At 55.5% G+C, this 16,039-nt stretch overlaps 1 protein-coding gene across 1 annotated transcript in view; it reads left to right on the top strand.

Annotated features, from left to right (window-relative positions):
• Positions 1-11,805: 11,805 nt before the first annotated feature.
• LOC105187921 (protein Tob1) overlaps positions 11,806-16,039 on the top strand; it is an 85,861-nt gene continuing 81,627 nt past the window's right edge. Inside the window, exon 1 of the mRNA XM_025303975.1 lies at positions 11,806-12,440. The gene's annotated coding sequence lies outside the window, so the exon portion shown is untranslated. The remainder of the gene's footprint in view (positions 12,441-16,039) is intronic.

The raw sequence follows: 16,039 nt of genomic DNA, 5'->3' as shown, positions 1-16,039 counted from the left end.
AGGGGTCTCTTTGAGAAAAAGAGTCAGCGAGTGAGAGAAATGGAGAGATGGGGAGAGAGAGAGAGAGAGAGAGAGAGAGAGAGAGAGAGTAAGAGAGAGGGAAAGCCAGAAGGAGGAGGCGCGACGACGCAGGAGAGCCCGATAGCAGAACCGCGAACACGACCACGATCACGGTAATGGGCCTCGACGTTCGCGCTGTTATAATAATCGTAAATGCGAGGCTACGCCACCGCGACGCGCGGTCGACGACGGCGCGTTTCTTTATGGTAATACGAGTATTGTCGGGGAAGATTGTCGTCTCTCGGCCTATGACTTCCTCATTAGGAGGCCGTTCGCGAGCGCGAGCGCGAGCGCGCGGCGACGGTGAAAATCTTCGGCGTGCCGAGACGATCTCGCGGTAAATAAGCGGCTTCGACGACGGCATTCGCGCGCAGGCGTGTCTCCATCAACTGACATATTCGCCGTGGCACGTCGTTTGGTCAATGAAATTTATGTCTTGTTAATCTTCGCAGTAGCGGGAACAGTTGCTTTCGCATGTGTCTCCTGCGTCGAAGCGAAGAGAGACGAGGTCTGTACGGTGATCGTCGAGGGTCTTTGGGATTACGTTGCGTTACGCGCGCGCGAAACATCTAAATAGGATTACAAAATTAAAGCAGAGAACAGAGGGAGGAGAGAAAGTGTACACAATCCCCTCTTAGCCGAGGCAGATTGAATTTTGTCCGCGACACTACTGACGTACGAGATGAAAATCAGCATCGCGCTCTCGATGCTGCTCGAGACACGAGCGTCGACTCTCCGACGCTTCAAACATGTAAATTTCAGACCGATGGAAATATATATCGACGATACAGACAGATACAAGCTAGAGTAAGCGAGAGAAAAGGCGATTAATTGATCCACGTCTCAAGCCTGAGGAAACCTCTCGGCGCACGCGATATACCAAGGCTCGAGACATTAAGGCACCCCCGCACGCGTGAAGAAAAAATTCTTCGCCTCCGACGCCTCCTTGCGTGGCTCCTCTTCTCTCGTCTCGGGCCAAATGAGTCCTCGGCGATTGAAAATAATTCCCGTGTATAAATAACGATCGATCGCGCGCTTTGTGTCTCCCCTTTGTGAAGCAGCCGGCTAGCGAGGTACAGCGAGAAAGCTGCTAAAATCGACGTTCTCGCGGTCTTCCCCTCCTGCTTCTTGGCGCTCGCATTCACTGCCGTTCTCTCTCTCTCTCTCTCTCTCTCTCTCTCTCTCTCTCTCTCATATCTTTCCCCAGTATTTTCTCTCTCAGATATACCCACCGGTGACCCAATTCGCGCTGGCGGTAGGCAGCAGGCAGGCAGAGCTATACCGCGTATCGCATAACTATCGCCCGTGGCGATGCGAGAAGGGCGCCGCAGCTACCTCCACGGGGGCGTTTCCCCGTTTACCCGGCTCGAGTAAAGGGAGAAAAGGCCGCGCGCCGCGCGATGCGCGCGCGCGGTCTGTATCGCGGATCGGCGGCGAGCTAGCTCTCTCTCTCTCTCTCTCTCTCTCTCTCGCGAGAGAGCGAGCTCTCTCATATTCGAGATAATCCCTTTTATGGAGAGGATAGAACGAAACCCGCGGCTCGTCGCGGATTAATATCCAAGAACGTATTTATAAGCGGTCGTGTCTCGCCTCCTCTTGAGTCTCCTCCTCTTGAAAGGCAGCGAAGCTGGCGGAGATTAAGCTCTTGTTACGAGAGAGGACAATTCTTCCCCTCCCCCCTGCCCTCCGTGACAAGCCGCCGCGCGTCTCGCTCGCGGGTTATCGGCGACCACCGGACCGCCGGCCGCGCGGGTGGAGGACGTTGTACCGAACGAAACACCGAAAGCTGTCAGCCATCGGTTCCCTTAAATCCCGCGCCGTCTCGTCCTTTTACATATATATATATATATATATATAATATTATATAAACGAAACGCACAGCTTCAGTCGCGTTTGGACATCTTCCTCAGCTGACAATGATAACGTTGCCTCCTTCATCTTCGAGATCTGCGATCTGCGGCAATAAACAGAATAAAAAGGCCATATTTGCTCAGGACTTGATATATATATATATATATATATATATATATAAAACTTTGTCTCGTTTCTCCTCTCTTTTTGTCTCAAGACTCACACTCGAAACATTGATCTCAATTCTAGCGGCAAAGGGAGAAACATTCGTGTACCGTGCGAAATATCTTAGCGCGAAGGCGAATCTGCCAATGTTTTTCTCGCCGGGTCGTCGTGGAATATTGGATCGGCTTTATTGAAAGTACCGGCGCGCTTTTTTCCCCTCCCCGCCATCTGCTACTGCGCCTGATTCTGGAATAAGTCGAGCGGGATTGCGCGCGCGCGCCTCGCTCGCAAGCGTGATATAATTTTCCCGTTAAACTGGGTCAAAAATGAGAGAGATTCTGCTATCAGATCGGACCAAGACGTTCCGTGGGATTTATTGCGATCGGTTTCACGACCGTCTGCATCTCCCGGATTTAATAAAGGTAGAAGGCGCCGTTTATACCGGCTGTACCATTAAATAAGACGGCCGATTGATTTATCGGCGTGAGAACGTTGTTAAAGGAGTCGCGCGCGCGTTACTTCCGCGTCGGCACCTCTATCTTTACGGCGGTCCCATTCGCATTTCCCGGCATCGCACTCGGAATGCGCCCGGAATTATTGATTCGCCGTTAAAACCCGATAACTGGAACGTCCTCGGCTAAACGACATTATTAAATCAACGTATCTGCAGGAAGCAATAACAGTCGATCCCGTATATTAGTTCGAATACGGGGAACGCGCGAGATCTATGCAGCGTCCCCGCTGATCAGCGTACGCTGATACACGAATATTGGATGCGGCGGAAGCAGGAAAGTTGGAAACATTTGCGAAAAAAAGAAAGAGAAAAAGAAAATGAAGAGATCGAGATAGGCTCGCGTCCGACCGCGTCGCACCGCGCCGCGTCGGTCGCTCTCGACGGTTTGTCAATCCGTCCGTCCGCCCGTCCTGCTCGCGGAAGCACGCGAACGCGCGAGTTGCAAATTCAGCGGTAAATTGTTAGAAATAATCGAGATGCCGCCCGCGCGCCGCGCGGCGTTTAATTAATTCCTCGATTAAACGGCCCCGGCCGGCGGCGACGCGCCGTTTGATGCGGTCGCCGCCGAGACCGGCACGGAGAAATATCTACTCGCGAATTTGTGGGCTGCGCGGGGGAGGGGTATCGCTCGATCGGCCGAGCTCCAAGTAAGGTCGGCGTTTCCTAATAATGGAGACGGGACCAGACTTCGTTTCTCCATTCCCGTTTCTCCAACGCGCTCTCCTCGTAAAAATCGACATTCTCGCGAGAACGGCCTGGTCGTTGTCTCCCCCCCTCTCTCTCTCTCTCTCTCTGTCTTTTTTCCCTCCTCCTCTTCTTGCAAGAGATAGAGAGGGGCAGAGGCGGGTAAAGTCGAATCTATAAAAGTTTATTGCGCGCTTTCAGCAAGCGAATCTCGCCTCTTTTTACACGCCAAATTTAATTGGTTCGCGACAGATCGGCGCAAAATCGTGCGTGTGGACAAATCTCGCGGTAATAATCGAGAATCTCAGATTTTTCCCTTTTCATTGCGATTCTGACAAGCGCACTCTCGCTCGCTCACAGTCGTCCGATCCACTCCGAGTGAATCGGATTGCTCCTTTTCCACCCCCCTCCCCCCCCCTCCGTCTCCTTCCTCTCGCACATATTTCAGCGAGATACACGATATTTCGTTCCTGCTTGTGTGAACGACGGGGGATAACCGTCGCGTAAACTCCATACAAGATCAAATTTTGATCCGTCCGGTCGCGGCTCGAAAGAAAATTACTGGATGATCTGGACCGGATGAGAGAGACGGGCGATAAAGCGGACGAAAGGGGTGATGAGGAGTATCCTTCGAGTAACTCGCGCCGCGGGGCCAAACTTTGGCAAAAGTCCGTTTTAACTCTTTAACGCCTGGTAACTATAGTTACCGGAAACGCATTTAAGAATTCATAACTTGGTCAAAAAAGGAGATATTTTCGTTTTCTTTGCACCACTGTAAAGGTGCAAAGAATTCTTCTAAAAAATAGATTGTATATAGATTCGGTTTAGTCTGTTTTTAACTCAGTTTTAATGACATAACATATTTTGTCAAATTCCAAGTAGGCATAGTTAGCATTGTTACCGACATCTATGAAGTGCCACTATAAATGAATAGATTGGTATCTGTTATAATTGTATACATTTGGAAGCTTTCTCAGATGCAAAATGTGAAATTAAAAGAATACAGAAATTCAAAATGCCGATATCGGTGGACACGAAAATCAAGAAATCAAGCTATAATATTTTCGTGAGACCTGGTGACCTACAGTTTTTTATGCGGCGAAAAATGAAGGGATGATTAACTGTCTAAACGGTGGTGATCTGTAAGATATTCTTTTGAAGTAGTAAACTTGACGCTCTGAATGATAAAAACTTCACTCACAAATATAGTAAAGTTTCAGCTGAAAAATGTCAAGCTGACTATCGGAGTTATGTCGTACAGATTACCCTTCGTTCATTTTTCTCTGTATAGATTGCTCATTTCGTATATCGCTTTTAGGATCCAAGTCATATTTACCAATAAACAAAACACGAGCGATAAAAAAGACTAATGTAAAATTTTGAAATTTTTTATCACTACTTATAGTCTCAGTTCGGAAAAGCTCAAGTTTTATTCTCAAAAAAATGTCGGGCGTTAAAGAGTTAAGCCGAGCGCTTCCCGCGAACGCACGCGCGTGTCGAAGAAAAGCGGCGCTCGCGCTTCTCAAAAGCGACGGGACGCGCGCGCTCGAGCGCCCGGAAAAGGCCTGGAGAGGAGGAAGCGAAAAACACTTTGACAGGAATGTACGGTTAACGCGATTTTTATCGCGACGTTCGTTAAAATTCTTGCGCGCATCGGCCGTCGTTGTGTCGTCGCTCGCGCGATGGCGAGACGACGTTCTTCCGCCGGCGGAAGTTTTTGTCGAGCCGCGTTTATTGAATCGTATATTAAGCCGTTCGGGAGAGGGGCGGGGGAAGAGAAAGAAGGATAAAGCTACGAGAGCGTGTTCGCGGCTTTCCATCGTCGTCTCGGATTCGTAATACTCATTTTGGCGCGAGAACGTCGCGCGCGCCGCTCCCCGGCCACACTTGTATTATCGATTCACGCGTACAATTATGGCCGTCGCCGGTGAAACTTGGCGTTACGACGTACCTTTAGCGCGCAAAAGCGACGCCTTTAAAGGCTTCGATGAGCTCTCATCGTGATAAAGCAACGTTTAATCCTCCTCTGCCGCGAAGGAAACCGATTCTCGCGTCTCGTGACTCATCGAAACGGCGGCGGCGGTGGCGGCGGCGGTGGTGACGCTGCGCATTGTCTCGAAGTGGAAAGGTATCGAAGTCTAAAAAGTGGGGCAATTTTCTGAAAAGTCATAACAGCGAGATCGAGAAATACCAGCGTGAGATGTCACACAGTGGCCCGAGATGCAACTTCAAGGCAAGAGCGGCACTCGGATAGGAAGATATTACAGGTATCACCTGGTGTACCTGGTTTACCGTTTCCAGGGTAATAATCCCATCTACGAGCGATCGTAAAACATTTGGGGAAATCGTTTCTCGAACTATTGCCTCAGGTACTCGGCGCTGTGACTTTTCGGGAAACCGTCTCTCCCTTCCCGAAACTCGACGTTCTCATTTCGCGGGACGATGCATGTCCGCCCCGTCGAAAGCGCCCCCTGGCGCGATCCTGACTCTGTCTACGGATTCGGATTCGGACTTTCCCGGAAAACAAACTCAACAAGGACGCGAGTCATCGATATCGCCGAGTCTTTACACACACACACACACACACACACACACACACAGACACGTGCCACGTGGAGGCGCAGGTTTGCCTCCGTCGGTCTCTCTCGTTATCCCTCTTAGCTCTCGAGTAACCAATCTCGACCGGGAGGACAGCAGGTGCGGGTCCGCGGGACTTTCTACCGCGCGAATATTCGAGGATCAAGCGTCGTTATCGCCTCGTGGCGAACACGCGACACTTTCCTCTCCCACCCCCCCCTCTCTCTGCCGCTCGGTACGTTACAACCGTAACGATCGCTCGCAAACGACAGATCCCCTCGTCCATACGCGAGCGATCGCAATTCTCCCCCCGACTCGCCGCGCGCAACTTCTGACCCTCCGACCGCGATCCGCGACCCGCAACGAGCGCATATTAAACGTAGCTGATCGAACAAGCGCGATTTATCGCAAATGACTCGTCGCTCCGGAACGTAACCGCGCGCGATTTCTTTTTCTTCGCGGCCGATCGTGACGTCGGGCGAAATTAATTTCGAGACGCCGTAAATCGAAGCTCCCGGCGTTGGCGGCGACGGCGGCGGCGACGGTGGCGACGGCGTTTCCTCTCGTCCCTGAATTAATTGCCGTCGCGATGATTAGAGAAGCGCTGTTCCAGCGGCTCGCGCGCGCGCGCGTTCCGCTAATCCGCCATTATGAAATATCTCGTTAGTAGTAGGAGACGCGGTATGCGAGCGCGATAACACGACTCGCGACGTGTGTACAAACACGCGGAGGCCGTGAGTATGCGCGCGTGCGAGGGGCATTCCTGCGCGCGGAGGCCGCACAATCGGCTGCAAAATTCCCGACGGCGTTTCGCGAGAGGACACACACACACACGCACACACAGCCGCCCAGCGCCCTGCGAGTTCCTCGGCCGTTTCCCGGGAAAATCGCGGCCTTTCACCTGCGCAGGGTGGCGGCCTCGTCGCCGACGTGGTACGCGCGCGCCTCGCTTTCAGTCAGACGCAGAGAGAAAGAGAGAGAGAGAGAGAGAGAGAGAGAGAAAAGGAGCTACGGGAAAAGAAACACGAGGCGTGCCTGGCACGTGCGATTGGAATGCCGGCGCTGATGTACGAGCGATAAATCAGAGCCCTAGGCTGCTCAACGCGCGGTGAACGTTCGTACAAGGAATAATTACCGCGACTCGCGGTGGCTCTGACGCGCCATTCGAGACTCATGTCGCGGAGGCGTCCGGGAGCTCTCTCTCTCTCTCTCTCTCTCTCTTTCTCTCTCTCTCTCTTATCGGGGACACAATGTTGTGATTTACTTACACGGCCGTCCGTCTGCGCTCGGAGTTGATACTCGCGTTCGCGTTCGGAGCGGCGCGTGTGCGAGAGAACCGCTGGCCGAGGAGTCGCGGCGGGTATCTGAAATTAACCGCGCGCGTCTTTCCGCATTCAGCCGACGCCCGACGGGGTGTACGTCGTCGTCGGGGACGATCGACGATCGGCGACGCGCGAGAGTCGAGCCGCTTACGCGGAGTCGCGTGCAATCTCGTGCCGAGACGTCGATGTAGCGTCGGCGCGAGCACCAGCGGACGAGCCTGAACGGCGCACCTGGGGCTGCACGCGTTACGTCCCGGAGAGGTTCTCCAGTCACCTCGGAATCCCGAGCCGGGGTCCCACGTCGATTTCCTCAATCGTTGTTTGCCCCGCACTCGGGGCTTTGTCGAGGGTGCCCCTCCTCTTTCTTTCCTCTCTCTCTCTCTCTCTCTCTCTCTCTCTCTCTCTCTCTCTCTCGCTCTCTCTCGCTCTCGCTGCATCGAGTTTCAAAACTCATCGTCGTCACGTCGACGAACCCCCTCGGCCGGAGAGCAATCGAACGGGCCGACACGGCTTTGCGACCTGCCCCGCCGCGCCGGGTGGAATCGATAAAATTCATTCGAGGTTCGGCGCACGACCGCGATTACGCGAGCTTAGTCGCGTGATGGAAAGCAAACTTTACTTGAAACCGGGCGGCGCGGCGCGGCACGGCGCGAGTCGTTTTTAGTAGCCTGGCTACGGGGAAGAAGACGGCGCCGGCGAGCGGAGAACTCGCGGCATTCTCGCGGCAAACTCGCGCGACTCGGCGAATTTCCTCTCTGATTGCAGGATTCTAAATCGCGCGCGAGCGAGCGGGCGTTTTTCTCGCTGAAGCTCCAATCCGACGGCGATTCAGGATGGCGGCAATTTTGAAAGTATACAGCTGAAGCAGGCGAGAAATTACGCGACGTCGTCGAGAAGTCGCCGTGGCTGGCGACTTCTCGACGACGACGTTGAACGTTTATCAAATGCGCCTTTAAAATGCGCGACCCGCCCCCCCCCTCTCTCTCTCTCTCTCTCTCTCTTTCTCTCTGTCTCGCGCGGTCGTCGGATGTATCCCGATACACTCACTCGTGTAAGCGTCCTCTAGCCAGCGATTTGACGCTGCCGTGACTTCTCTCGCTCTCGGCCGATTCTCGGCATATTATTCCGATGGCGCTCTCTCCGTGGCAACCGCCCCCGCACTTTCGCGGAATCGAGAGAGGCGCCCACCCCTGCCTGCGTGCTTTTGGCACTTCGCGCCGAGACACGTGCGAGCGTGGCGTGTCCGGGCGCGACGGCGGAGTCTAAAGCGCCGCTTAATCGAGTCGAGTGTCGCACCTGTACATCGACGCGACCGCGGTATATTGACTCTCAACCCGTCGTCGCTCCGAGTACAGTATGTCGGAGCTGATTCGACATTCAGCGTGGAAATAACGCGCGCGACTACGTTCGATCGCCGCCGACGACGACAACGACGACGACGACGACGACGGCGGCGGCGGCGGCGGCGGCGACTACTTCGTATCGCACACGACGAACGAGCCCGCTGATGCGTACGTCACCAACACCGCGAGACACGCCGCGATGTCATCGTGTCCGAGGGAAGCCTTGACCCGGTGCGAATATGAGCGAGCGACACACTAGAGCAAACTAGCCTAGCCTCTGAAACTTCGCGACGAAGGAACCGCCTCGATCCCACGCGAGTGGTTCATTGATATTTGAGTAGCTGTGAGCGTCCGATTCACGATTTTTCCAGACCGCGTCCTCATTTTTCCTCGCGCACGTGGCACGTCGCGTTGGAAAAGTGGCAATTCGACGGGACGGACAGAGAGAGAGAGAGAGAGAGAGAGAGAGAGAGAGAGAGAGAGAGAGAGAGAGAGAGAGTGCAGCTCCGTTATTTATTTCACGTAAATATCTTTCTCTCTCTCTCTCTCTCTCTCTCTCTCTCTCTCTCTCGAAATAATTATTCATCTTACATGCGAGTTTCTGAAACGTTTATTTATCTGAAATTACCCTCGAAATTATATTTCGCGAGAGTCACGCATCCATCGTAAAGTCGTGACTAAAATTAACAAGAGAGTGCGCACCTTCCCCCCGCCCCCCTCTTTTGGCAGACGGCCACTCGTTTTATCGATACTCGCAAAGCCCCGGTGTACCTTTCGCTCGGCAGCGTCTCCTCCGCGGACGGAAGACTGAACCGAAGATTTCCGAGGGAATTGTCAGGCCGCAATTCCGCGCGATGCATCGGCGGCTAGGTAGTGCGGCGATGTTTTCGCCAATGGCTTTGCTCCGCGAGCTCCGGGAGCTCCGGGCTCCCGCGCGGCCCGGCTATAATCCCAAATGTCAGAGTTCAGTATAGCGTTGATCAATATCGCCTCTTCTTCGGCCGGAACTTTGAAGGATACGTTGCTTTCGCGTATCGCGCTATAACGGCCGATCCGCGCCGTTCGAATCCGCGGGAATCGGATCGCCGCCATTTTACGGGCCGCGTAAATCAGGGCACAAAGGATCCGCGGAAATTAAGGAAGTTTCGTAATTACGGCGCACGGGCTGCTCTCTCACGGGCAAATTTATACACCGGAGCCGCCTCGCTCGCGCTGCGCTATGAATACGATATACGGCAGGCGGCAGCAAATTCGCGATTGTGTCGTCCGCCGTCGATGAATTAATTTTCACGATTGGAAAACGCGCGAGGCGCGCGGAGCGTAGCCCGGGAAACTTGCGAAGCTCCTCCCTTCGAGAGACGACGTGCGGTAATTTGAAAAATCAAACCGCACGGAGTGCGGTTCGCGAGGCGGGGCCGGTGATTAAAGTGCATTGTCCTCGCCGTGCGTCGATGAGGAAAAAAGGAGAGAGGAGGAGAGAGGCTGCGTCGGGGGATATTGAAAATGTCTCTCGCAATTTGTGGCGAGAGAGATAACGCGGAATCGAGTTAATGCGAAATTAATTATATCCCCGTAGCGCGCGGATCCTCACACCGAGGCTACAAGCCATCCACCATTAAGACACGGTAATAGAGTGATTAAGATCCATCCCAGCGGCCCGAAAGTCCCGCTCCCGTCGAATCCCTCGAAATGGCATCGCAACGACCGATTCGAAATCGACGGAATCGCGCTGCCGCTTCGAGATGTAAACGTTCCGAAAAATGTTGAGAATTATTTGCCCACCGCCGTGTTGTGCACAGCTCGCGGTGAAAGCAGCGAGTAATATTCGTGAATAAAACTCCGCGTAACTATTCCCGTCAACTGGCGAATAATTGACGACCATTCACGGGCCGATATTTGCGCGTCTGTATTTATCGCGAAACACATTGATCCACCGTGTTGCGGTGGAGACCGCAAGGCGAGGAAATCGGGTTACATTTCAGCAGCTCTCTCACGACGGCTCACCAATTAATCCGTTACTCAGCCTTCGGTATATATTTCGAAGGAGGGCGGGGGCGAGAAGCGAGGCTCGCATTATTAACTATACGTTAGGCAAATTCATTGAGAGCGCTCGGCCGAAGCTTCTCAACGGCGCGTCCCGCGAACAGGCCTACATCCGCGTATCGCCGGCGAATTTCCATAACGAAGCAGCGCGCGTCGCGTATGCGCCGGTATGCGAAATCGCTGACCGCGGGAGAAGAGAGAGAGGGAGAGAGAGGGAGAATGTCCGCGATCTTGTCCCGGCAAGGACGAGGTCGCGAGCGCGGCCTAATCTTCCACCCCTCCTTCTTGTCCTCCTTCAACCCTCGCCCTCGTTCCCTCTCCGCCGCCGCCGCCGCCGCCGCTGCCTCGTTACACACGAGCCACCCCTGAGCAAGTCTCGCTTCCGCCGACGACGAAGAGCCTTCCTATATACATGTATATACACGAAGCTGCCGAGTGAGTGCAGGCGCACCCCCGGGCCACGCTGCACCGCGGATGCACCGTGGCTGCACCGTGGCTGCACCCCTCGGGTGGAAAGAGCGCGAGAGGGATGCCAGGGTGTTCGGGTGGTGCTGTGGTACCTGGTCGTGGGAGGCGAAAGAGGAAGGGGATGGAGGAGGAGAAGGAAGAGGCGGCGGCGGCGGCGGCGGCGGCGGCGGCGGTGGTGCCGGAGGAGCAGCGAGAGAAGGAGGGAAGGGAGAGTCGGCAAAGGGCGAGCGCGACGAAGAGTACCGTCGAGAATTCGCTTCCGTGTCCCAGTAGCACTAATGACCGCCACCCACCCCTTCCGTCCCGTTCGCTTGCATTCCCCTCCATCGCGCCCTTGCGTTCCTTCTCTCCCTCTCTCTCTCTCTCTCTCTCTCTCTCTCTCCGTCTCTTTCTCGCTCTCTCTCTCTCTCCCTGCCGGCAGGATTCGCTGCTCCCCACCGCGCGACGACGTCCCTTCCCCTCTCGCACCCCTCCACGCGAAGCAACACACATCCAGGATGACTCGAATTACGTCACAACGTCGAGAGCGTGCGACCTGCCCCCTCCTCCTCCCGCCGCCGCGCCGCCCCCTCTCGCGCTTCCTCCCGCCGACGTTCTCTGCGCCCCCTCTGCCCCCGGAGAGGTACCAATATCGTTTTACCTCCACGGACCCAACTCCCCCGCAAGCAACCCCCCGGCTACCCCGCCGTCCCGCGGTGGGCACCCACGAGCGGGACCGTGTACACACGATATGTGGCGCGCTATATATCTACTATTCCGCTATAGCGGCCAGCACTCGACAAGACCGAGGGGAAGCCGCCAGTCTCCGCTGGTACACCGAGCTGCGTGTTGCTCTTCCTCGTTCACCACGTTCGCGCTTTCGTTGCAGGTTGAGAGATAGAGATAGATATAGAGATAGAGATACATAGAGAGTGAGAGAGAGAGAGAGAGTGAGAGAGAGAGAGAGAGAGAGAGAGAGAGAGAGAGGGGGATAGAGGTAGAGAACAAAGAGCGATAAAGAGCGAGCGAGCGAGAGAGCGAGAGAGAAAGGAGGAGAAAGAGAGAGAGAGAGAGGGAGAGAGAGAGAGAGAGAGAGAGAAAGAAAAACGAAAAGCAAAAGCCTCGCGCTTTCGCACTCTCGGCCGCGCAACACCGTCCGGCGGCATTGGATCGTGCGCACGCGGCTTGTCCGATGCGTAATAAGACGCGTGCATAGCGCGGAGCAGACAGATCCCCCAGGATACGGATAGGAAGGTGCGCGCGGAGGGAACATCGTCGTCGTGGCCGCAGGCTCGGATTTACTGGGGGACGGGTGTGTGTGCCCGCGCGGTGACGACGACGACGACGACGACGACGACGACGACGACGACGACGACGACGACTCGGCGGCGGCGGTGGCGGCGGCGACGACACTCCGAGGAGTAACACGTACAGGTGTGTATGATTCGTCGCGCGCTCGTGCGCGCGCGAGAGCGCACGTGTAGCCAGCAGCGAGCAAAACGTGTACGCGCTCTCGTGATCGCGCTCTCGCTCGCGCTGTGTCGTCAGTGTATATCGCATGCGAGTATATGTGTGCGTGTGTGGGTGTGTGTGCGTGCGTGCGTGCGTGCGCGTGCTTGTGTGTCGCGCGTACGTGAGAACGAGAGAAAAGGTGGTGGTGGAGAAGAAGGAGGAGGAGGAGGAGGAGGAGGAGGAGGAGGAGGTGAAGGCGCAGAAACGAAGAAGTGCAAAGATATACCTCGCGCGGAAGCAAAGGCGATTTTTCCGACTTGCCGAGCGAGCTTTTACGACTTTCTAATGGTCCTCTTAATCGCGCGCGCGTTATCGGCCGTCGCGTACGACTCGACGTTCGTCGCACCTCCGATCGATACGCAGCTGTCGTTGCGTGAATGTCGTTGTCGTTTCGACGGATCGATCGACGACATTAAAATTGCAACTTCGCGCTATTTCCCGATGGTGCGCGCGCGCGCGTGTGTTTGTGTGTGTGTGTGTATGTGTGCGTTTGAGAGTACCGCCTCAGCGGCTGTTTCGGCCGTTGCCGTTTCCGCAAGCAACAATTTCAAATCGGCAAATTTGATTCCCCCCCGTTGTCGAGCACAGGCCGTGAACGTAAAGCTATCTCGGTCGGCTCGCGTTGCAACTCCGGTCATCTTTATTTGATCAGCTCATCAACTTATTCGTGTTTGCCACGCTGATAGGAGTTCGGTACGAGCCGAGGGCCGCGAGCGCGATCGATTGGCCAGGAATCTTGAATCAACCGGTCGGCCAATTTCGTCGCAAACGGCGCTACCGTTTACACTCGGCGCTGAATTTTTCACCCGGCGCAGCAACTCGACTCTCGTACCCTCTCTCTCTCTCTCTCTCTCTCTCTCTCTCTCTCTCTCTCTCCACCGCACTCGCGCCGGTGCAATTAATGAAGCGATCGCGCTCTGCCGAGAATCAGAAATAACGACGAAGAGTTTGAAAATAAACGATGCTCGCTGATTCACTTTGTCGCCGCTCGACCGCGCTTTTCGCTCGCGAAGACGTGTCCCCTCGTGTGCGATCCGACTGGCACAGATTCCCCAAGATCGCCTCGAGTGCCAAGCTCATCGTCGGCTCAAAGGGTCCGTGATAATCGCGTTAGCTCGTGGAAAGCACCACGAGCTGCCGCCACCGGGGGGTGCTTCTGCGGCGTGCGACGAGATTGTCGTCCGCCGTGAACTCGCCAGCGCGCTCGGGCTCGCGCCGCTCCCGCCAGGCCTAACCGAGTGGAGTGAGTGTGCCTCTTTAAAGACGCGCGAGGGAGTAGCACGCTTCCACGCGTTTCAACCTTGCCGCTCTGAATCCGCCATCGCGACACTTGCGCGCGCGCTACCAAATGAGAGCTCCGACACGGCCGAGTCGCGCGCGCGACGTTCGCCCGCCGTGAAACCCGGTCGCCGCACCTCGCTAGGGTGCACATCACCTCCCGCTGAACCGGGATGAGCCGTAGAAGACGCGAGACGCTCTCCGCGACCTCCGCGACTGAGACAAGAACGGCAACTTTAGAGATTCGCTCATCGCCCTCACCGCGTAGTTTCCTTTCTCGCTGACGAGCGCGTGGGCGAGCGAGAGTGTCAATGACGGTTCGCGCTTTTCACAGCCTGAACAGCCCGACCCGCGTCGTCCGTATTATTTAACCGGCAACGTATCCGCGACATATTCCTTACGCCGTAAAGCCGTGATCAATTTTCCCCGGCCGCTCTCTCTCTCTCTCTCTCTCTCTCTGCCCCTTCGCTTCCGTTTACTTTGACTTCGCTCGAGTACATCCTGTGTAAAGCTCGCCGCGCGGCGCCGAGGGCGAGCCTTACCCTTTGGCGCATTAAACGTGTCTCGTAAATATTGACCCTCGCAGCAACGAGTGGAGGAAAAGACGAGCGAGCAGATCGGCCCGTCATTTGCACTTGACGAGCGCGCGCACGCCCGTCGACCTCGCGTTATATTCGCGTTGCGTAGCCGCTCTCTCGCAGGCCGAAGTCACGATCGGTGATACTTTTCGCGACGGAGATTACGAATGAAACATTGTGTACATGCTCGTTACATAAACCGCTCGTACGACACGTGACGTTGTTGTGCAGCCACGCGCGCGCGCGAGCCGCGTTTCCTTGCTTTCGAAATGCGGAAGGCTTGCGAAAGGAAACCCGAATGCGCAAAATTCTCCGGCCGCTTCGTCGTGAAACAGCGGGAGAATGTCAACGGTGGGCGTCAATTGCGGCGAGATTTTTGCAATCTCGCTTCTTCGGTGGATGGATACACATCAGCGCGCGGTACAACTGCTGTCGTATTACTTCAACATGTTAACGCGCGCGATTCACTCTCGCGCTCTACACTTTTGTTTCTGTCCCGTTTCTACGGCGATTCGACCGATCGATCGCTGCGCGTTATCCAGCTCTGCAGAGAGCCTTGTGTGTCGCGGAAAGAAGCACGATGTGTGACTCTCGACGTGACTCTTAGCGCAGTGATTTTTGCGGCGCCTCGCCCCTCCTCTCCTCTCCTCGGGAAGTCCGCGCGGACGACAACAGCCGCGAGCGTCCGTTTTCCGCGCGCGCCGGGCGAACTTGACATGTTGTCTCCTCCTTCTCCCGCCTCCGTCTTCCTCATTCTTACGATCGACGATCGATCGGGGGGGGGGGGAGGGAGGGGTTCGCGTCGATAATAACGCCGACAAGAGCAGGAATCCGCTCCGGCGCGACTCCCACGGTGTTGCTTCACCGCGCTCTCGCCGATCGTGATGCGATCTCTGCTGGTTCGCGCTCGCGCGTTCGCGTGAACGGCGGATTTAAATTTGGCATCGGCACGCTGTCGTCGTCGTCGGGCTCTCTTTTTCTCTCTCTCTCGTTCTCCGTGTCAAAGATTACACCTCGCCTTGCGTTTCGTCCGTTAGGTGTTGTAACTGACCCAGATTCCGGTTGCCGGAGTCACCAATGGACTGTCTCGCGCGCGCAAATATATCCCGCGCCAGCGGCAGCTGCGGGATGTTTCGCAAGCGGCGAATCGATGATCGACCGACGAGCGGGTCGGATATGTTCGGCAGGAAGTGTTACCGCGAGCGAAGCGACCCCCGTGATGCGACTCTTGACGCTTTCGTACTCGCTGCGCCGCGCGTGCTTCGTCTTCGTTCGCGTTTCGTTGGTCGTTGTGAATCTTCCTGCGCAGCGCGGCGACGATATTCCTCGCTCCGTTGCTTCACGAATTTTCCGCCGATAATTGCGCCGTTGCGTAATCGCGCGAAGCGCGAACCGCGGCATTTAATTTTTCTCCGCCGCGCGTCGTGCTTCCTTTCTTCTTCTTTTTTTTCTTCTTTTGTTCTTTTATCCCGTCCTTCATGAGCCTTCTCCTCGCCCCCCGATCTTCTCCCGTCGTCGTTCGGACGTGCGGCGTGTTACGTCACGCCGATCATCCTCCGCCCGTTCCTACGAGCGAGTCCACCTGCGCGAGAACCGCGGTCGTTCTCCGCGTGCGTTTCTCCGAGAACGTGCGGAGAGGAGAAGAAAAATATATTACCGTCTCTG

The sequence above is a fragment of the Harpegnathos saltator genome, unplaced genomic scaffold (genome assembly GCF_003227715.2).
Source record: "Harpegnathos saltator strain DR-91 unplaced genomic scaffold, Hsal_v8.6 scaffold58, whole genome shotgun sequence".
In the NCBI taxonomy this organism is placed as follows: domain Eukaryota; kingdom Metazoa; phylum Arthropoda; class Insecta; order Hymenoptera; family Formicidae; genus Harpegnathos; species Harpegnathos saltator.
The sequence above is the reverse complement of the archived record's forward strand: the minus strand, read 5'-3'. Positions and strand labels throughout refer to the sequence as shown.